Below are 24197 nucleotides of genomic sequence, written 5' to 3'. Positions count from 1 at the left end.
AACACTTTAATAATAAAGGTTTAAACACACCTCTTATCTTCAAGCAAATATTTCATTAATGGTAGTGTATTAAAAGCAATGCCTTTGATATGAAATGAGTTACTTCATTGGACTTCATAAAACATATAGTCTACATTAAGGGACTATTGTAAAATGTTGTTTACTTTTAATGAACTAGACTAGTGATACCTCAAAACTTTTAATGAAAGTTTCATCTGAACAGGTGGAAAAGAATGATGGATGGAATTCTGAAAAAATATTCTATCAAAACTTTTTTCTCCAGATCTTTTGTTTTGGCATGGAGATCACCTCACTGTAGAATGAGAAAACACCCTCTCTCTTCCTAGGAAGTAACCATGTCAGGATCGTGGGGTGGAGGTAGGTGATTCCATAGCACAGGCTGAGAAGAATTGTATTGCAGTTAGTGAAATCAGGGAGTTCAAAGCTGGAAATCATGTTTTGGAAATCAGCTTGAACTTGGCAGGAATGGCACCGAAGTGAACAGAAGTGAGAACTGAAGAAGGAGGGGTGGAATATAAGAGCTGGGAGGACTCCTGAGTTGATGGTCAGTTGAATCTCTTGGACTAGTGACAAGGGAGAATAAAGGGCCACAGATAGTGACAAAGTCATCACAGGTCATTCATGTTAAGAGAAAGAACGCTGTGATACACAAGATGCTTAAGATTCTCATTGTGCTTTAGGACCTCAGAAAGAGAAGGGTAGCCCAGGCTTGGAAACCAACTTTGCTAGAAATTTGAGAAAGGAGAAATTGAATGCCCCAAATCTAGGCAAAACTGAAAGATAAATTGAGACTAACCCCCATGAGAGTGACCATGTCCAGGTTCCCCATTATGATGACAGTATACAAGACGATGAACAGTCCAAAGAGAGGGGTTAAACCAAAGGTAATGCTGAGGAAGATCAGTCATCTCTTGGAGAAGGAATTTTGCCACTACACTGGGATTTCTCTCCCATGGTTTCCAAAAGTCATCTAGGACAGAACTCCCAAGACACAGACTCAGCAATCTGGACAGGAATTTGATCTGAGAGGTCTTCTGGCGCAGTACCTTGCCTTCAGGTTGGTGAGGGTCTCAACTTGTGATTGTCAATGCTAACTCTAATGTCTCTGTTCAACCTCAATGATCTTTTATGGCATAAAAAACGCTCTTTGCTCCACATTTATGGATTTTAAATTCCATCTCTTAAGGGCTGGTTACCAAATTATGGGAAAGGACAGTGAAATTGAGTGAAGCTAGAAAAGCAAGGCTGCAGAACCCAGGAGGCTGTAAAGAGAACAGGTATACTACATCTTCCACTCTTGCCGTTTTTCCTTGCTGTAACTTGCATCTTCGCATAGATAGCAAGAAAGGGGTCGATGATCTAGGGCCTAATCTTGGTATAGTTTTCACTTAATAATTGAAACCCAAAGGATAAGGACCCTGAGAATCAGTTTTGTTTCTGTTTCCCAATCGAGAAGCAAAGTTCTCACTCTGTCACTCCCTTCTCAATATAACTCATGTGTCTTCCCAGTCTTACTGGATTAATTTCCCATTTAACAGCTTGGCATTTAAGGCTCTCTTTCTACAACACTTTTCCAATTATTTCCAGCCTTGGTTTTACTGTCCACGTTTACAAAACTTACACTGGGGATTTCAACCAGTAACAATTGTATTCTCTCTGGCTGAAGTGTAAAAATTAAGTCATGAAGCATGAGACAGCACCATCTTTTTTTTTTTTAACATCTTTATTGGAGTATAATTGCTTTACAATGGTATGTTAGCTTCTGCTTTATAACAAAGTGAATCAGCTATACATATACATATATCCCCATATTTCTTCCCTCTTGTGTCTCCCTCACACCCTCCCTATCCCACCCCTCTTGGTGGTCAAAAAGCACCGAGCTGATCTCCCTGTGCTATGTGGCTGCTTCCCACTAGCTATCTATTTTACATTTGGTAGTATATATAAGTCCATGCCACTCTCTCACTTCGTCCCAGCTTACCCTTCCCCTCCCCGTGTCCTCAAGTCCATTCTCTATGTCTGCGTCTTTATTCCTGTCCTCACCCTAGGTCCTTCAGAACCTTTTTTTTTTTTTTTAGATTCCATATATATGTGTTAGCATACGGTATTTGTTTTTCTCTTTCTGACCTATTTCACGCTGTATGACAGTCTCTAGGTCCATCCACCTCACTACAAATAACTCAATTTCGTTTCTAATTATGGCTGAGTAATATTCCATTGTATATATGTGCCACATCATCTTTATCCATTCATCTGTCGATGGACACTTAGGTTGCTTCCATGTCCTGGCTATTGTAAATAGAGCTGCAATGAACATTGTGATACATGACTATTTTTGAATTATGATTTCCTCAGGGTATCTGCCCAGTAGTGGGATTGCTGGGTTGTATGGTAGTACTATTTTCAGTTTTTTAAGGAACCTCCATACTTTTCTCCATAGTGGCAGCACCACTTTACATTCCCACCAACAGTGCAAGAGGGTTCCCTTTTCTCCACACCCTCTCCAGCATTTATTGTTTGTACATGTTTTGATGGTGGCCATTCTGACTGGGGTGAGGTGATACCTCATTGTAGTTTTGATTTGCATTTCTCTAATGATTAGTGATGTTGACCATCCTTTCATGTGTTCGTTGGCAATCTGTGTATCTTCTTTGGAGAAATGTCCACCTAGGTCTTCTGCCCACTCTTGGATTGGGTCGCCTGCTTTTTTATATTGAGCTGCATGAGCTGCTTGTAAATGTTGGAGATTAATCCATTGTCAGTTGCTTCGTTGGCAAATATTTTCTCCCATTCTGAGGGTTGTCTTTTCATTGTTTATGGTTTCCTTTGCTGTGAAAAAGCTTTTAAGTTTCATTAGGTCCCATTTGTTTATTTTTTTTTATTTCCAGTTCTCTAGGGGGGGGGGTCAAAAAGGATCTTGCAGTGATTTATGTCATAGAGTGTTCTGCCTATGTTTTCCTCTAAGATTTTTATGGTGTTTGGCCTTACACTTAGGTCTTTAATCCATTTTGAGTTTATTTTTGTGTATGGTGTTAGGGAGTGTTCTAATTTCATTCTTTTACATGTAGCTGTCCAGTTTTCCCAGCACCACTTATTGAAGAGGCTGTCTTTTCTCCACTGTATATCCTTCCCTCCTTTATCAAAGATAAGGTGACCATATGTGTGTGGGTTTATCTCTGGGCTTTCTACCCTGTTCCATTGATCTAGATTTCTGTTTTTGTGCCAGTACCATACTGTCTTGAAAACTGTAGCCTTGTAGTATAATCTGGTGTCCAGGAGCCTGATTCCTCCAGCTCCGTTTTTCTTTCTCAAGATTGCTTTGGCTATTCAGGGTTTTTTGTGTTTCCATACAAATTGTGAAATTTTTTGTTCTAGTTCTGTGAAAAATGCCAGTGGTAGTTTGATAGGGATTGCATTGAATCTGTAGATTGCTTTGTGTAGTATAGTCATTTTCACAGTGCTGATTCTTCCAATCCAAGAATATGGTATATCTCTCCATCCATTTGTGTCTTCTTTAATTTCTTTCATCAGTTTCTTATAGTTTTCTGCATACAAGTCTTTTGTCTCCTTCGCTAGGTTTATTCCTAGGTATTTTATTCTTATTGTTGCAATGGTAAATGGGAGCGTTTCCTTAATTTCTCTTTCAGATTTTTCATCATTAGTGTATAGGAATGCAAGAGATTTCAGTGCATTAATTTTGTATCCTGCTATTTTACCAAATTCATTGATTAGCTCTAATAGTTTTCTGGTAGCATCTTGAGGATTCTCTATGTATAGTGTCATGTCTCTGCAAACAGTGACAGCTTTACTTCTTCTTTTCCAATTTGGATTCCTTTTATTTCTTTTTCTTCTCTAATTGCTGTGGCTAAACCTTCCAAAACTATGTTGAATAATAGTGACACCACCATCTTGACACTGTTATGCAGTCCCTGGGATGTGTTGGGGAGCAGATTCTGAGGGGAAAATAAAAGACCAGGATGCTGACTGATAATGTAATCTCTCTGTGATCAGACTGAGACACTGGGCCCATCCATAAAGATGTCACAATGGGTATGCCTGGGTGTATATGGGTTTGCTTAACCCAACTATTTGGGATATTCCAACTTCTCACTCTCTTTTAGTCCATTCCTCCCTCTATGCCCTTATGCTGACCAATATGCTTATGTGCATTTCTCTTCCTCTCAGTGCATTTCTCTTCCTCTCAGTAGTCCAAGCTTCTTCTCTGTTAAGTTCCAGCTCAGAATGCTCTCTTTCAGAGGAAGTTTCTCTGATTGTTTCTTTCTCTGTATACCTATTTTCCTTCTTTACTCTCTCTGGAATCTTTTAACAATCACACATATGTTGCTACTATGAATAACTGAATTAAGGCCCTCAACTAGATCCCAAGTCCCCCAAGGCAATCTGCCATGGCCTTTTTAGTCCTCTCTCCATCCAATTCCAGTCTCAAAATTTTATTCTTTCTTGGCATGCACAACTCCACTCCCTCTAGGAGGTTCTAATTCTCTCACCATTCTTATTCAAACTTTTGCTGGATACTCTTCTTCTACCCAAACTTTAACTGTTGGGATTCTTTCATTCACTCATTTGTATCTTCATTTAATTTACAGTTACACTGTGACAGTCTGTGCATATTGTTCATGGATCTCTTCCCTTCCTTTCCCTTCCCTCCTCTCTTCTTTCCCTTCCCTCTCCCCTCCTCCTCTTCCTCCTTGCTCTCCTCTCCTCTTAAAACATCAACCAACTTGAAAGTGCTGATGACTCCTATTCCATAACTTTAACCCAAATGTTTCTCTTCAGTTTCAGTCCTGTTTCTAGCTGCTTACTGAGTGTTCTCTCCTAGATATCAGAGAATGTATCCCAAACCAAATATCTTCTACCTCTTTCAACTTGCCCTTCTCCTTGTATCTCTCATTTCCATTAATTGTCTGATGTTTTACCAATTCATCATCATCATTGGCTTCTTATGTTTACCTCCTATGTCTAATCAGTCACAAAACCTTACTAATTCAAGTTCTCAGAAATCTCTCACATCTGTTTATCCCCATCCTTGCATGTGTCTACTGTTATTGCCTTAGTTCTGGTCTACATACTCTTTTATATTCGTTATTGTAATAGTAACTTTAGTTATCTTTCTTCCTAGCTCCCCCCAGTCCATCTTCTACCTACTTCTAAAGTTATCTTGCTAAATGAATTTGACCATGTAATTCCTCTGCTTTGGAAATGTTTATAATTCTCCACTGTATACAATAGAAAGTCCACCCAATTTGGCATAGCAGTTTCAGGCCAACACAATCTGGCCCCAAATCAGTTTTCCAGATGTACTTCCCATCATTCCCTCCATGTGCTCTACACTTCGGCTCCACTTAAGCTACAGTTCTCCAGCACATGAATATACAACATAATGTAAAATCCTCTATTTTAATCCTGATTGCATTGTTTTAAGGTATTTATAAGTATCCTAAAGGCAAGGACTATGTATTATTCACTTTTGTAGTCTCAGTGCTGCATATAAGTAGATCTCAATAAATATTACATAAACTCATGAATGAATGATAACCTGGATTTGAATTCCATTTCTTTTTTTTATTAGTTATCCATTTTATACATATTAGTGTATATATGTCAATCCCAATCTCCCAATCCATCACACCATCACCACCACCCCCCGCCACTTTCTGTGACTTTTGAGCAGTTATCTAAGCTTTCAGACCCTTAATTTCCTCATCTGTAAACTGGGCATAGTAATAATTGCCATCCAGCACTATAGATTTTCAAGGGAGTTTTCTTTTATGTGTCCCTTTTATGTCTTTTAACCTCTAAATTCTCAAGACCCTACTCTGGCTTTGGCAGACAGTGGCAGAAGCAACAAGGGGAGTGCTCTGTGGCCAAACCCTGAGCAGCAGCTGCAGTGGGCCTGCTTCACAGCTGCTGCCTAGGCTCTTGGGAACTTTGCATTGTTAACCCTTTGGGTCTAGTTCTTGAGAACCTTATGGATTATTTAACCTTTAACTTTTTGCTTCTTGGTTTCTGGATAACCAAAACAGATTATTCACCTTCCCAATCTGCTTCATCTTTTCTGGGCAACCCTTCTCAAGCAGACCATGATTAGATAGATACAACACACTCACCAATGTCTCAGATGAAATGACTTCTTAAGCTTTCCCCATCTTGGTGGCTCTCTTGTAGACATGTTTCCCTTTTTCAGTTAACACAGTGCTCCAGGTATGGCTTGACCTGTATAAAGAACTGTTAGACTCAAACCTCTGTTCTTTTAGACATTCATATTGTATTATTGATAGCTCAACTTGCATGATTTTATTTAGCAACTGTGTCACACCCTTGCCTCACATCAGCCTGGGAGCAAGTGTAAAACCCCAGGGCATCTCTACACCAATTGCTGTCATGAAAAATCATCCTGTATATGTGTACTTGATGTTCTGAATCTTTAAGAAGAACTGTGAAATTTTAATTAATTTCTATTCACCATTCCATTATCTTGATAATTGTTACTATCTTGATTTTATTATCCATCTTTTCCAGCTCTCATTCCTGTATTCCTCTCTTCTTCTACCCAGCTTTGAGTCATCTGCCTGTTTGATCATTTGTCTGTGTCCTCATCCACATAATCTGTATATTTTTTTCTCCAATTCTTTACTGTGGGAAAATATACATAACTTAAAATTTACCATTTTAAGTTTAAATGGTTAAACAATTTCAATTAACTATTTATTATATATATATATATATATATATATATATATATATATATATATATATATATACTTATCAACTGAATGTGGTCCCTCCAAATTCATATGTTGAACTCCTAAACCCCAAAGTGATGGTATTAAGAGGTGGGGCTTTGGGGAGGTAATTAGGTAATGAACGTGGAGTTGTTATGGGTAGGATTAGTACCCTTATAAGAAGAGACAGGAAACCTTGCTCTCTTTCTGTCTGCTCTCTACCATGTGAGTACACAATGGGAAGGTGGCCATCTACTAACAAGAAACAGGGCTCTTACCAGAACCTGAACATACTGGCACCCTAATTTTAAACTTCTCAGCCTCCAGAATTGTGAGTAATAAATTTCTGTTGTTTAAGCCACCCAGTGTGTGTGTGTGTGTGTGTGTGTGTGTGTGTGTGTGTGTATTTGTGTGTATGTATATATATTGAGTACTTACTACAGTTATATATGCCCAATACTGAAAAATTATGAAACATGATTCCAGTTTTTATGAAGCTAATAATTTCCTTGGGGAAGGTGACAGTTTATCTTTTTAACATATCACTATATTTCTAGGTTTTATTTGACCCATACTATAGCAATAGCTCTCTGCTCCTCGATGGTCTGCTCACTTATGGCCTTGGCCTTCCTGGATCCCCAGTGTATCCTCCAAATTATCATTAAAATGGTCTCTTAGAACTCTAAGCTCATTTTCTCAACCCTGGATGCACCTTAAAAACACCAAAAGACAATAAAAATGTCAAAATCTGGGTTTCAGAATAGATCAGTTAAGCAAGAGTTTCATGGGTAGGGCCTGAACATCCATATTTTTGAAGATCCTCACATGATTCTGATGCACAATGAGGGTTGACAACCACTGATATAGACTGATTATGCAGCTCTTCTATTTGAAACTCTACCTTGTTGTGGTCACCTCTACTCAAGCCCCTTTGCATGGCTACAGTGACTTCCATGATCTGGTCTGGGATTCATCTCTTAACACTCTTCATGTCACTCTTCATAATTCAGAAATTTATTCTCTAAATTAGCAGTGCTGCTTCATAACTTTATACATTTTCATGCACTGTATCCTCTGCTTGAAATATCTTTCCCTTCCTTATCTGTCAAAATATAATTCATCCTTCAAAACTTAAATGACATCTCCTCCAGGAAGCTTCTCCTGAACGTGCTGTCTCTGTAGCTGGTAAAAATTTTTATTGTTACTTACTATAAAAAATGAATTGTAAGCATTTGTTTACACGTGTCCCCTATTCAACTGTAAAGTCATTGAGGGATGGGAATGTGTGTTATTCACTTCTGTAGCCCCAAAACTTAGACACTAGATCTAGCACATAGTAGGTGCCCAATACCTATTTGTGGACTGAGTTGATGAATGAATTAATTAATTTAAAAAAATGTTTCAACATCTCTAAGACCGAAAAATAAAGAAGAAATAATGACGTAGATTCAAAAGAAGGGGTTTGTCTGTTGAAAACAGTCAGTGAGAGGCTCTCTGTCTTTGGGAAAAGGGATTTTGTCTGGAGAAAACTAGGCTGTACTAAAGGATAACTAATTCCATGTAGACAGGCAGCCAAGAACAGGCAGTGGCCAAAGTGCTGATGGATGACAGCTGGAAATATGGCTTGTGAACCAACTAAAAATGACACATCAATTTGAACTGCAAAATAAATCATTGAGACTCCAAAGGCTTTTATTCACTTTAAAATCTCACCCTCCATGAACATTTAATAAGAACACTTCAGATTCTTGTAGCACTTTACCACTTTACACATTCACATACATAATCTCATTTAAAGTTCCCAACAACCCTATAAGGACAGCATTATCTACCCTGTTTTAGGATGGAAAAACTGAGGCTCTAATAAATTCAGTAAATAGTTCAAGGTCACACAGATGATGAGTAGTAGATTCAGAACACAAATAGGCCTTGAGATAATAAAGGGAGATAAAATAAGAAAACCAAAAAATATATTATATATAGGGAAAGTAAAGGAAGAAATCCACAATATATACTTTAAATTTCATTCTGGGGTCTATTAACCTCAAGTTTATTAATCTTTTCTCAGTGATGGTAAAGGAATTAGTCAGAGAAAGAGATGCTCCTAGGCTAAGATCAATTGACTATCTATGATATACTAGGTATGGTGCAAGTCACTTTACATTTAATACCAATGATATCCTTATATGGTAGATATTATTAGCCACAGTTTAAAAATGGAGAAATTGAGACACAGAAAGATTAAATAATTTGCCTGAAGTTCTGTAAAAATGTTGAACCCTGTTCTAATTGACTCTAAAACCAGTGCAACTTAAATAACATTATATAGTTAATTCCTATATGTTGGTTACACTTAAGAAAAATGTTTTATGAAAGAACTATTTGGAATATCTATTATCTTTTTAAGAAAGTAAGACACAAAGTCAGAGGAAGAAAAGAACGGTGTTCTGAGCAGGGTTGAAATAATCATGAAAGTCAACCTGGAGGAAAAGTGGGACTTGAATCTTTTTTTTTAACATCTTTATTGGAGTATAATTTCTTTACACTGGTGTGTTAGTTTCTGCTGTATAACAAAATGACTCAGCTATACATATACATATATCCCCATAGCCTCTCCCTCTTGCATCTCCCTTCCACCCTCCCTATCCCACCCCTCTAGGTGGTCGCACAGCACTGAGCTGATCTCCCTGTGCTGTGCAGCTGCTTCCCACTAGCTATCTATTTTACATTTGGTAGTGTATATATGTCAATGCCACTCTCTCACTTCGTCCCAGCTTACCTTCCCCCTCCCCGTGTCTGCAAGTCCATTCTCTATGTCTGCGTCTATATTCCTGTCCTGCCCCTAGGTTTTTCAGAACTATTTTTTTTAGATTCCTTATATATGTGTTAGCATACGGTATTTGTTTTTCTCTTTCTGACGTACTTCACTCTGTATGACAGACTCTAGGTCCACCCACCTCACTACAAATAACTCAATTTCATTTCTTTTTATGGCTGAGTAATATTCCATTGTATATATGTGCTATGTCTTCTTTATTCATTCATCTATCAATGGACACTTAGGTTGCTCCCATGTCCACCCTGATACCAAAACCAGACAAAGATGTCACAAAGGAAGAAAACTACAGGCCAATATCACTGGTGAACATAGCAAAAATCCTCAACAAAATACTAGCAAACAGAATCCAACAGAACAGTAAAAGGATCATACACCACGATCAAGTGGGGTTTATCCCAGGAATGCAAGGATTCTTCAATATATGCAAATCAATCAATGTGATAAACCATATTAACAAACGGAAGGGGACTTGAATCTTGAGGGATGGGTAAAGTTTGCAGCACCAGCTAGGCAAGAAGGGCATTCCAGGAAGGGATAACGACATGGTTGAAGGTACTGAGGAGAGCGGCATCTGCTGGAGAGTCAGTAAAGAACCCAAGAGCATTGGGTGTAATAGTTTGCTACCATCCAAGAAATGCAGTATGTCCTAACCTTCATGGTTTGAGAAATACATTCTGCCCCCTGAAATTTTGGGGTTTGGGAGAAGTTACTTTCCTGAATGCTAAAAACAACTGAGGGCCTTTCTGGTACAAGGAAATTGAATTGTTGATTGCTGGACTGTGTTATAAAAAGGGAGCAAGCCACCGATTATCATCAGCTCCCTGCAGGGGCCTACTGGCACAACAGTGATAACTGGCAAATAGACCCTGAGATAAGAACAAGAGAAGAAATGAGAAATGAGATAAGTAAGCTTTTAAAAAAAGACCCAAAATAGGTATCTTTCATAGATTAGGTATTTTTTATTGAAAAAGTAATACAGACGTTTCATACAAAAAGTTTCAAAGAGTACAAAAGGGTATAACAATGAAAGCCGGTCTACTTCTGCACATACAAACATATGTATGTATATATATCTTTTTTTAATCAAAAAAGGAAAGACATGGTATACTCCATTGTGATCCTTACTTTTTCTTTTATCTCAATAAGCTTTGAAAATCATTATATTTTAAACTGAATGAATATTGTTTCAATATATGAATGTACACTATCTGATCCTGTAATAATGGACATTTAGCTTTGTCCCAATTTTTCACTGGGACAAATAATGCTGCAATGAATTTGTATATGTATACCTTTGCATACTTGTACAAGTATTTTCATAAAATAAACTTCTAAAATGAGAATTTTTGAGTCAAGGATAACTGCATTTTTCATATTCATAGATATTGCAAAATTATGCGCACCAAAGAGGTTGCACCAATTTATAATCTCACCTACAAGGTATGAAATGCTCATGTCTCTATCCTTACCAACACTAGGCATTACTTAGCCTTTGATATTTTCCAATCTGATAGAGGGAAATGATGTTTCATTATCGTTTTAACTTATGTTGCTTTAATTATTAGTAAGGTTACACATATTTTTCTGTGCTTATTGGCCACGTGTAGTTGTTTTTCAGTGAACTGTGTATTTATGGCCTTTATTCATTTTTCTATTTGTGTTTTCTCTTTTACCTACTGATTTGTAAAAGATCTTTACATATTAAATAACAGTCCACTGTGGATCAGATGTATTGAAGATGTTTCTTCAGAATTGTTTTTCGACTTTGTTCATTGTATTTTCATGGAAAACAATACACTTAAAATGTTGTATGTAGTTAGATTTATCAAACTCTTTGTTTTCTGGGTTTCGCATCTTCCTTAGAAAGGCCTTTCCACTTCAAGATTGCATATAATTTTTCCATGTCTTTTCCTGATACCTTTACACAACTGGCCCTTCCATTTGACTCCTTGATACTTCTGGAACTTATTTTTTGGGTAAGAAGTTGAGAAATCTCTATTCTATGGCATTAATTTATCGAGAGTAGTGTTACCAGATTTAGCAAATAAAAATACAGGATGTCCTGTTAAATGTGATTTCAGATGAACAATGCATTTTTTAGTATAATCATATCCTAATTATTGCACAGGACATATTTATCGATTATTTGTTGTTTACCAGAAATTAAAAATTACTGTGCGTCTTCTGTTTATAGGCAATCCTAACCAAGAAGAAAGTGAGGAGTAGCTTAAAAGTATAAAATAAAGTTGTGTAGATTGATGATTAACACTTTCTGGTCAGTGGGAAGCCCTTAATACAGGCACTTAGACATTGGCTGGAGCAGAGCAATTACAATTCTGGGGTGTGAATTAAATGAGCTTGTTTTGTCTTCTGGGCTTTGGCTTGAAAAATGAAACCTCTTAAATAAAATGCAAGGGGCTCAATGGATTTGAAGGGTTTTTTGGCTTTCCGACTCTTCTTTAAAAGAAAAATCAGTTTAATAGAAACTGAAAAGTAAGATTCTGTTATATTTGTGTCATACTATGACAATTTTGATATATAGCCTTTCTCATAAGATTAGTGTTTCAAGTTCAAATTATTGGTGAAGTTGCCAAATTGATTTCATCATTTGGAGTTGGTAGGGAAATGTCATTCTTATTAATCACTTTAGATAATGTTTAAGTGGAATTCTTTGTGATTGATTAAGTCTTTTATTTTTTAAGTGACCACGTGAATTGTATTTGAAATTTGGAATGTCTGTAATTCATGAACATTTGCTTACCTAGTTCTTTACTAAAAATTAACTTTACTTTTAGAACAAGCTCCTTTACTTGCTCCCGTGGTATGTTAAGGAGAGAATTGGGTCTGGAGTTAGAAGACTGACTAAAGACCCAGATCTACATTTTGTTATCTCTGTGCTGTAAAAGTTAAATGGCTTAACATCTTTGATCCACCAATTTCCTCATCTATAAAGTGGGCATAGTAATCCCTGTATCATAGCAATTAAGAATGAAATGAGATGCACAGGCATGGCACTTTATAGGTAGTCAATAAATGTCCATTTATTTGTCGATACCTAGATATTGAAAATTATATATATTTGGAAAATCATTTCCACTGATGTTTCTCTGGAAAGTGGAATTTTGTTTAGCATGTGATTTCTCTTTAAAGACTGATGAGTTTTCCATTCTCACAAATATGGGGGAAACCAGATAAATATATAAATAAATTTTAGAATGCTCAGTATGAAACAAACAAAACCCACAAAATATACAACAACATGTACCAATGGGGTTCCTTCTGTAAATTTACTGAATTGCAATATTGTTTGCCTTTGTTTTATAAAAATAAGATCTTAATAAGCTCCTCTTACCTAACTAACTAAGGGGAAAAAACCACCAGCAAGACTTGGGGTGGGGGTGGAGTGAGCCCAGTGACTTTTCTATTGTGCACCCTTTGCAATAACCCTATGCTTGGCCACATCAAGTCACAGATGGAGGGCATTTGGTTTCTGCTACTGTTTTCTCATTGGAAATTTGTCAAGGATTTGTTGTATGCTGTGGAATGGTTAGATGTGGGAAAAGAGCCCAAGCACTGTGGCTGGACCCAGGATTTTTGGATGAGTGTTGATGATCTGTAGGAGTAGGAAGGTTGCTGGTGAGAATGTGTGATGTCCAAGAGACACGCAGGGAAAGGTAATGGAGAACAAGGCTTCCCAGAGACAGGATTTTGAATGATAATCCCATAGATTATCTGTTGTCACTTTCTCCAACATAGGCTGTACTCCCAATTATAGTCAGCAGCCGTGAGTAGGAGTTAGAAGACCTAGGTTCTAGTCATTAATTCTCTATGTGTTCTGCAGCAAGTAATTTCAACTTGCTGGGCCTTAAGATTCTTCATCTGTAGAACTGAGGTGGTATGTGTGCGGGGTGTGGGTGGAGATAGCTTAACTATCTCCAGGTCTGCTGTAAGAAGAAAATGAGAGAACAGATTTGAGGCTTCTTTGAAAAGGCAAGAAGCGTTATGTAAATACAACTGCAGATATTATTTGTCATCATTTACAGTGACAGCAATGATAATTTGATAATCAAAAGCAACCAGACATTCTTCTTGATTTAGATAAAGTGTGAAGATAGCCTTGGGTAGCATCAAAACCTGGGATTTCTTGGGAAACTTCAGGAGCAGCAAACTGTTCCTTCATCACCTCTTCTTCACCCCTTTTCTCCAGTCAGCTCATGGCCCAGTCCAGGTCAAGGAGTCTCTCTTTTTTAGTACATCTGACAAGGATATAGTTATCCTCATACCAATAGCTAGATGTATACTAAAACTCTACTGAGAGGGGACATTATAGAAGTTTAAAACCATTCACTTTTCAATTCAATTTGAAAATAAAACTCTACTTCATAATGAAGAGTCATCTGACGTAGGACCAATGAAAGGAAAGTCACGTCATCAATCAAATGAAGAGCTTGGACAAACATATTATTTCCAAAGTTTTCTTCCAGCTTTGGTATTTAAACTAAGAGTCCTTGTGACAAAATCTCAGCTACCTTTCCAATCTAATCTCCCCCTGCTCCCAGTCTCTCATTGTAAGCTAAGTAATTTCCTTTGCCTTCCCTTCCCAACCTTGTCCCGGTCGCCCTCCCTCCCTCCGCATTTTGATGCACTTTCTTCCAAAAGTAATTTTCATCCCTTTCCTTTTCACCTAGCTAAGCCTATCGAGCCTGAGTTATCAATGATGAAAAAAGGGACTATTGACCTGGCAATGTATTAGGCGCTTTATCTATGTAATTTCTAATCCTGACATAAACATTTTGAGGTGCACTTTAGTCTCCCCCATTTACAGGAAAGGAAACGGAAGCTCAGAAAGTTCAAGTAACTTGCTGGAGATCACACAACTAGTGGCAAAGTTAGGGTTTGAGTTAAAATCTGTCGGGCTCCACAGTTGCCCCTTCAAGTTCAAGACCCACCTCCCCGAGGCCCAAAGACCTTCACCTTCCTCAGACACTCTCCAGGTCTTCAAATCAAGCCATACATTTAATACTATCTTGCACTAGACTTCTTTTAGTTCATATCTTCTCTTTCCAATTCCTTTTTGAGTTCCCCAAGAGAAAGGACCATAGCTGATTCAGATCTCTATACCCAGTGGCCAGTTCTGTGATTTGCACACAGAAGGAGCTTAATAAATATTTGTTGATGAGTGGACCTCAGATTGATTTTCTGTTTAAAACTTGTTTAAGTATGGTTGAATATGTTTTTATCAGTGAAAGGAAACTGGAGCTAAGGTAATTTGTGAGCTGAAGCCATTGTTACCTCTGTTGCTAAGGGAAGTCAGTTACCCTGGGATACTAATTAACTGCAGCTATTGTGGAAATTAAGCCTGCAGCCCACAGTGGGTTCAGAGAGCTAATGGGAGGGGGGAAGCTAGAAGGTGTCAAGTAAGAAAGTATCTTTTCTGATTTCAGGAAAGGAGACGAAGGGTGGGGGTAGCTTGTACACTTTCAGCACCATCACACCTCTGTGAAGCTTTTCTCTTCCTTAGTGGGCAGAGTTTGTTCCCTATAATTAGCTCAAAGGTGGAGGCAAGGTGAATAGACAACCTATGGCTGAGATCAACAGTTTGGTTTTTGCTAACCGTTGAAGGATAAGCATCTGGGGGTAGGGGGCTTTGATGTAAAAGTAACTCCAGGTCTGAATAAAAAGTACCTGTTGGAAGAGGCTTTTGACTGTAAGTTATGATTCCAGTCGAGCTGATGAAGGAAAGCAAGAGATCGATAAGAAAAGGTAACAAACAGACTCTACCTAGGGCATCTATTGCATTTAAGAGAATTACCTACTCTGATGTCTAAATTGGAGTTCAACAGTTTTAATAAAGAGATTTATAATTCTAGAAGGCATCTGAACAACGTACCCAGAGCTCAAATTTTTGGACTTGGCCTCAAGTTGCTCTAACAGACTAGTTCCATCTAGTGATAGTGTACCTAAATTGCAGTTTGTTTTTTCTGAGAAAATGAAAACGTGGCCTTTGCAAGCAGCTACTGCAGCACTGAAGTCATGAAATTATTCAACAGCTGAGCATTGGCTTCAGGAGAGGCCCAGGGCTAGGGATGGTGACGCATATCTGGGGAAGGGAGAGTGAGTGTTTTGCATATTGGCTAAGCGACACAATAATACAACTTTGGATTAACAGAAGGAGGTGAGAGCAACAGGCCTCCAAGGAGCATATAAAATAATATTTAGAGACCAAAGCAGGTGGGATTAACTCCTTCCCTACTGACTCATGCTGTTAAAAGATCTGTACAAGAGCTCTGCTGAGTGAGAGAGCTACAAGAAGGTGAGAGGAAAAAAAAAAAAACCTCCAGGGTGGATTCTGACCAGAAGGTCAAGAAAACACAAGGAAATCCAGCAGCAACATGGTACCCCTCCTTTTAATGAAGCAAATTTGATAAGGTAATTGTCCAAGTTCACCAGAGTGGCACAGAGTTTTTCTTTCTTTCTTTCTTTTTTTTTGTTACGCGGGCCTCTCACTGCTGTGGTCTCTCCCGTTGCGGAGCACAGGCTCCGGACGCGCAGGCTCAGCGGCCATGGCTCACGGGCCCAGCCGCTCCGCGGCATGTGGGATCCTCCCGGACCGGGGCACGAACCCACGTCCCCTGCATCGGCAGGCGGACTCTCAACAACTGCGCCCACCAGGGAAGCCCCGCACAGAGTTTTTCTTAACTCCACACTCACACAGCCAAATAAATGCATACTGAGTTAAACATCTTCCACTCTGAGTGACCAAAGCATGGTGGACGAAGGTACAGGTCTGACAGTCCCTAGCCAGGGCTATTCTGTACTAGGAATCAGTGGAGCAACCACACCCTTTAATGCCAGAGATGTGGAAATAGCCGGGGTGCATCAGGCCTTCTGTATTTCAAATAAAGGTGAGTTTCAGACCTCATCCTGTGGGCAGAGTTCACCAAGCTCACCGGTCTGCAAGTGTAGGCTTTGGGCTGCTGCACTCGTATCTGGGGACCGAGACCCTGAAAACATTCTCCAGACTTCACAAACATTTTCCTCTCCCATGGATAGATATAGTTCCACCGGAAGCACAGATGTTTACCCACCCAGTATCCCCCACCTCCACATCATTCTCTTTAGGGCTACAGCTCCCTGCTCATGCTTAGATTCCACCTCAAACCCATCTCTGGAACAGCCAGTGAGCATCTGTGGCCCTTCTGCTGCGTCCCAAGTATTTGGTCATTCTATAAAACCCAAACTTCTAGTGAATACACTGATTTCAAAATGTGTCTTCCAGGTTCCTCCTATGTTATAGAGGGTAGAGTGTGGAGGAGTAAGGTTCTGGAGTCTTAACAAAATTTCTCCATTTTGTTCTGATTCTGCAGATTAGCAGACAGACAAGACCCTGGACAGGATTTTGCCCCAGCACTTCCAGTTCCACCTCCTCTAAAGAATTTTCCCAGTTTTATCAGCTTTCTTTGACCTTCTACTCCTTTTGAATTCCTTTAATATAAAATCAAGGATTGTAGGCTTTTAAAAGATTTCAGAAACCAGTCAGTAAATGGTTACCTGGAGCAGAAATCCCTTTCATAGGACCCAACACATTTCATCTGACATCGGCCTGACTACCCCTTCCCACTTTTCAAAAAACACAGAATCTACCGTCTTACCAGGCAGTTATTCCAACCTCCGTCACTTCCATTAATAGCCCTAGTAGCCAAAAAGATCTCCTCCATCCCACTGATCTCAAATTTCCCATTGTTATAGCCTGAACCCACCAGGGGGGAATTGGTAACATTTAAACAAGAACTGTTTTAAACTTTTTCAAAGATTTCTGTTTAAGAAGTATCTTGCTTTGAAAGTGATGCTGTCTCCTACAAAAAAAACAGCTGGTAGAGATTCTTCTGCTAAAGCAGTTTGTAGTCGTTCCCTTGGGTGGGTGTCTTCTATTAAGGCAATGATCTCAGAATCCTTGCTACAAAAGCCCGAACAAAATGCTAAATCCCTTCAAACATCCCTGGACAGGCAGATATATTGGTGGTCAGCTGCAGAGGGCAGCTTGGAAACTGAAGTCAATCTGCTTTAGCAGCATTTTCTTAAATTGCTCTTCTCTGTTGCTGGTTGTTATAAGGCACCTTCTGTTGAAAGGGAAATTTGTGCATGTAAACCCCAAGGAACACCTAACACAGATCCCTGGAATCATAAATTCACATCAAAGAGGGGAACAGAGAGGAGAACAATTTGTAGATGGAAAGAATTCCCCCTTTTACCTTGCAAAAGTCATCAGGTAGGACCTTGACTTAAGACTGGTACAAAATAATGATTCATTTATCAGGATTGAAGTGAAAACTCATGAGAGCCAGAAGGGATTCCTTGGGGAGAGAAAAGGGATGGTGGCGGCCATGTTGCATAACTCCAGGGGGCACCACTTAACAAGTGGAAGGATGTGGAGAAGGCTCCAAAGAATGGTCCCCTGGTAGCAAATGAAACAGGTGGCTTAGAGGAGGTCTAGGAAACAGGTTGAAACCAGAGTAGGAGAGCAAGTGGCTCTGGATAATAAAATCAGTTAGCATTGAGAGTGTAGGTATCTGTATGGAGCTCTAGCTCTGCAGGAGTCTAGGCAAATGAATCCAGCAGAGGACAGAAAAAGCCAGCCCAGCTCCAGGTACTGATACATTGCTAGGGAAGGTAGAGGTATTAATTAATAGAGGGTCAACATGGGAACTTGGGGCACCAGGATATAAGTCTGACTTATAACAGGAGAGACAGGAGAGTAAAGCAAGACTGGAATGGAAGAACTGAAATTGCTGCTAGGATTTCTGCTAGAAGTAGCAACAGTTCAGAAAAGAGTGAAGGAGAGTTTGCAGTTGCAGAATGTAGTTGCCTGCACTGGAGGAGCTGTAAAAGGTCCAGGAGTTGGGAGCTTACTAGTCTAACCCTAAATGTATTCCTCAAAATGCTGTTGTGCTTCACACAAACCAATGTGAAAACCTGGACTTTTATTTTTTTTTTTTTTTTGCGGTATGCGGGCCTCTCACTGTTGTGGCCTCTCCCGTTGCGGAGCACAGGCTCCGGACGCGCAGGCTCAGCGGCCACGGCTCACGGGCCCAGCCGCTCCACGGCATGTGGGATCTTCCCGGACCAGGGCACGAACCCGTGTCTCCTGCATCGGCAGGCGGATTCTCAACCACTGCGCCACCAGGGAAGCCCTGGACTTTTAAATTTTATTTTCTACAACAATAAAAATTACCAAAACTTACTCCCAGGACACATAGATAGAAAATATAACCAAACAAATTACCATATAAGAAACAGAAAATTGTCAAAGAGCAATTCTTCCCCAAAAGCACCAGGCCCAAAATTGTTTCATGGGTAAATTTTACCAGATTTTTTAAAACTACATTTAAAAAAATTTTAGGACACTTAAATTTACCAAAAATTTGAAGAGATAGGACAGAGAGTTCCAAAATACCCCATATCATTCTTCCCTTATTTTTAGTATCTTACATTAGTATTGTATATTTGTTAAAGAAACAATATTGATACATTATTAATTAAAGTCCATATTTTATTCAGATTTACTAGTTTTCACCTAATGTCCTTTTTCTGTCCCATGATATCCCAGCCGGTATACCACATTACACATAGTCACCATGTCTCCTTAAGCTCCTCTTGGCTGTGATGGTTTCTCAGACTTTCCTTGTTTTTGATGGTCTTGGCTGTTTGGAGGAGTACATGTCAAGTACATTGTAGAATATCCCTGAATTGGGATTTCTCTGAAGTTCTTCTCATGATTAGACTGGGTTTATAGTCTTTTGGGAAGAAGACCATAGAGGTAAAGTGCCATTCAAGTCATGTCATATTAAGTGAGCACGTTATCATCATGACTTATCAATGTAGATGTTAACCTTGATTACCTGGCCGAGGTAGTATTTGTCTGCTTTCTCTACTGCAAAGTTAGTCCTCTCACTCCCGTCTTTTCATACTATACTCTTTGGAAGGAAGTCACTATGTGTAGCCCATGCTTAAGGAGTGAGGAATATCCTGAGGGTGAGTATCTATTGAAATTATTCGGGATTATTCTGCACAGATGATCTATCATCTCTCCCTCATATAATGATTTAGTCAATCATTTATTTACATGATATTTATTTCATGGATATCTACTTCAAATTTGGGGTAATAATCCAATACTATTTTATTTTGCTGTTGAATTATTCCAGCTTTGGCCATTGGGAGCTCTTTTAGTTAGCTTCTTTGTCCATTTGACATACTTCCATCATTTTAGGGATTTTTTTTTCATGCTTTCCTACTCTCTGGCACAAGAAGCTTTAAGTTCATTTTGTAAATTCCTGCCCCAGTCCTAGAACCTGCAGTTTCTCCGAGGAACCCTGATTCCTTTTACTGGAGAACGGTATTAAAAACCAATGTCTGGGTGGTAGGTGTGCTTGTTGCTACAGGAGTGTCATTGCTTCTAGGCCCTCTCACCTGAAAGAGAAGGCAAATATATGTATGTATACTGACCTGTGTATGTACACATATCTATAAATATTTCTATATGTAACCATCTGTAACTAAACAAAACATGAGTGCATACCAATATCTCCGACTCTAATTCATTAGTACATGGATCACTCCAGCCTCTTTTACTTGCTTTTCTGTAAATTTCCACTCCAGTGGTGAGAAACCTATTTAGCACTATCCACCATCCATTTAATTAATTGTTGAAGGCCGGTATACACGTATAACAATTATCAGAATTCGTAACCTGTTCTCCCAATGGACAAAAGTTTACTAACTAAAATACAAGGCTTATGTACATTTCCTTTTGCCTTTAGTCTTACAGACTCCACTCATTTCCAAACTTACTTATGTCAGCCTCTTTTCCCCACACTCCTTTCAGTGAAGTTGTTTCATATATTGATAATAGGCTTAGATTCTCTTGTCGTAGTCTGCATTCTTTTCTGTGATCCTCTGACCTCCTAAATGATTTTTTCATTTGCATACATTAAGATTCACTCTGTGTCATAAAGGTTTATAGGTTTTGACAAATGCACAGTGTCATGTATCCACCATTACAGTATCACACAAAATAGTTTCACCACCTTTATAAATCCCCTGTGCTTCACCTGTTAACACTCTCCATGGTCTTTCCCTATGTCCCCAGAAACCCTGCCAAATACTGAACTTTTAAACATGTATTATACTTTTGCCTTTTCCAGAATGTCATATAGTGGAATCACACAATATGTAGACTTTCCAGATTGGCACGTTTTTACTTAGAAAATATGCATTTAAGATTCATCTATGTGTTTTTGTGGCTTGATATCTCATTTCTTTTAATAGCTGAATAATATTCCATTGTATGAATGTACCACTGTTTATCCATTCACTTATTGACGGATATGTAAGTATCTTGCAATTTTTAGCAATTGTGAATAATCTGACTTCTTTCAAGGTTTTCTTTGTCTTTGGTTTTCTGAAGTTTTAATATGATATGTCTAGGTGTAGGTTTATTTGTTTGTTTTGACATTTCTTCTGCTTGGTATTCTCTAAATTCCTGGATCTGTCCTTTCTGTCTGTCATATATTTTGGAAAGGTCTCTGCTGTTATCACTTCAAATTGCTTCTTCTCTTCCATTCTCTTTTCTCCTTCTGGTATTCCAATTGTGCCTACATTACACCCTTTGAAATTGTCCCACAGTTCTTGTATGCTCTGTTCTGTTTTTAAATCTTTTTTTCTCTCCTTTCATTTCAGTTTAGGAAGTTTCTACTGACCTGTCTTCAAGCCAACTGATTCCTCAGTTTTAGTCTATGAATGAGATTATCAAAGTAATTCTTTATCTCTGCTACAGTGTTTTTTCATTTCTAGCATTTCCTTCTGATTCTTTTTTAGATTTTCTATCTTTCTGATTATATTACCTATCTATTTTTGCATGTTGTCTATTTTTTTCCATTTAAGTCCTTAGCATATTAATTCATAGTTATTTTAAATTCCCTGTCTGGTAATTCCAACATCTGTACCATATCTGAGTCTGGCTCTGATGCTTGATTTGTCTCTTTGGACTGTGTATTTCCTTGACTTTCAGCATGTCATGCATTTTTTTTTGAAAGCCAAACATGTTGTAGCAGGTAATAAGAACTGAGATATATTAGTAAAATTATTTATGTTAATCTGCCTAGGAGTTGGACTGAATTTTATGGTTGCTGTAGGTATAGGTGCCAGAGGCCACACATTCCTCCAGTGTCCTTGTTTTTGTCTCCTCCGTTAATTTGAGGTTTCCATAAGTACTCTTCCTCAGGGAGAGTCTGTGATTTGCAGCTCTTTCAGATGTAATCTACTGTTATTATACTGGCACCTTTTTGGTATGGTGGTAAGGTATAGGGAAAGGGGTTGTATAGTGTTGTATAATCTTACTATTAAATTTCAGTCTTCTATTGGGTCTGTTCTCTAGGCTGTGACCTTCACAAGTGTTTCTTCAGTGGTATAGCTTCCCTCTGTTTGGTGAGACAGGAAAGTTAGAAGGGACTGGAGTGATGGAAATGCCCTTCTCCCAGCTGGTATAAGGCTCTGGTAAAGTATTATGCCTTGTACAGTAGGCATTTGTTATGGAGAATGCTCACAGCATATTTCATAAGGATTACTTTTCCCCTCCCCCAGTCACAACCGCAAGGGGATCTTCCTCAGTTCTTCACCTTAAAAATCTATTGGGGTACCTGTAAGTAAAATCCATAAAAGTGTGGCCCCCCAGGAGTTTCTTACTTTCAAACTAGAACATACTGGTCCAAACTTAGCCTCAATCAATTTGTCAAAATTACCATTTAAGTATTCCTACCAATTTATGGCTCTAGCAGCTTCTACTCCAGGTAAGTAGGTCTGGGCTTTGACTCTGAATTCACCTGTTTCTCCAGATTTTGGGGGGGGAAGTTTGCCTTGAAACCTCAGTTTTCTGATGAGTCTCGGAAGTGTCAGTGGTTTTCAGTTTATTCAGCTATTTCTTGTGGTTAGGACAGAAGTGATAACTTCCATGCCCTTTACATATTGGAGATAAAACTGGAAGTCTCCAATTCTACCAGATTTTAAAGAAACAAAGTACTTTAATGCTGTTTAATGTGTTATAGAACAAGAGAGAGAAGAAAAGTTTCCAAACAGATACAAAAAACCTGATAAAAGAAAACTATAATCAATTTCCAATTCTTTTTTTTTTTTTTTTTTTTTTTTTTTTTTTTTTGCAGTATGCGGGCCTCTCACTGTTGTGGCCTCTCCCGTTGCGGAGCACAGGCTCCGGACGCACAGGCCTAGCGGCCATGGCTCACGGGCTTAGTTGCTCCGCGGCATGTGGGATCTTCCCGGACCAGGGCACGAACCCGTGTCTCCTGCATCAGCAGGCGGATTCTCAACCACTGCGCCACCAGGGAAGCCCTCAATTTCCAATTCTTAACACCAATGGAAATAAAAACAAATTAAATGTCAACAATTAGAAGCCATCAGTCCATTAAAAGAAAAATACACCAAGACAGTGAGTTTAAACCAGAAATGCAAGGAAGATTCAATATTAGGAAATCTATTAATAAAGTTAAACATGCAAGTTTGTCAAAGAAAAATCTTATAATCATTTCCAAATACAACATGTCTTTTAATAAAATTCAATGGCCATGCCTGATTAATAAAAGCAAACTATTAACAAAACAGGACAAAATGAACAGAAGAAGAATAATAAAGAAGTAAAGGGAGAATGAGAAAATAATTAGCATATTGCTAAATTGTATAGTGATACTAGAAGTGTTACTATCTGTCAGAAATAAGGCAGAGACGTCCACTATTATCTCTATTACTTAACATTATTTGAGAACTTTCTAGAGCAAATAGCTAAGAGTGAGAAGAAAGAGACATCAACATTGAAAAGGAGGAGTTAATTTTTTTTTATTTTCCACAGATGATATGACTGTACCTTAAATCAACAACACAAATACATGTAAATGATTAAAAATAGTAAGAACATCCTTCTTCCTTTTCTTTTCCCTTCTGTTGGAGATGGTGGTGTGGCTGAGATTTAGAAGGTGGCAAGGCTGAGGAGCCAGTGGGCTGAGGAAATCACCAGCCAGGAAATTGATTATATATAAGAATATTGAACATATCAGTAAACATATTGAGAATAATGAGAGCTAGATATCTCACTGTTGGAGAAGGGATTTACATATATGGAAAGGGGAAGGCTAGAAAGAGTCCTGGGATGTTGGATTTGAATTGGAGATATTGATGTGTATTAATCACAGGCATACACAGAAAAATAAATATAGATGTATGTGGGGTGTGAGTGTGTTGTGTACACACACATACACATATGTACAAAAATATTTCCTAGCTCTGTCTACTAGAGGGCACTGAATGCACAGATCTTGGTTTATAATTATCACCCTTATTTAAAAGGAACCAAAGCTCCTTGGAAAATGACCGATTATGCGACCAGAGCAGGAAAAGTACAAGATGATCCTGGAACATCTTATTGTATTTGACACATAAGGAGGCAATCAAAGAATGAAGGGGATGTGTCAAAAGGACACTGGAGCAAGCCTGAAAGGACTCCCACTAGCCAAATATAGGATAATTTG

General features: G+C 38.6%; 1 long non-coding RNA gene across 1 annotated transcript in view; it reads right to left on the bottom strand.

Moving 5' to 3' along the window:
- Positions 1-24197, bottom strand: part of LOC136793460 (uncharacterized) — a 274292-nt gene that overhangs the window by 88790 nt on the left and 161305 nt on the right. The window contains exon 2 of the long non-coding RNA XR_010838724.1: positions 6150-6255. This is a non-coding gene — a long non-coding RNA (uncharacterized lncRNA). The remainder of the gene's footprint in view (positions 1-6149; positions 6256-24197) is intronic.

This window comes from Kogia breviceps, chromosome X (assembly GCF_026419965.1).
Source record: "Kogia breviceps isolate mKogBre1 chromosome X, mKogBre1 haplotype 1, whole genome shotgun sequence".
Taxonomy (NCBI): Eukaryota; Metazoa; Chordata; class Mammalia; order Artiodactyla; family Physeteridae; genus Kogia; species Kogia breviceps.
Note: the sequence above shows the minus strand (reverse complement) of the source record. Positions and strands in the feature narration are given on the sequence as shown.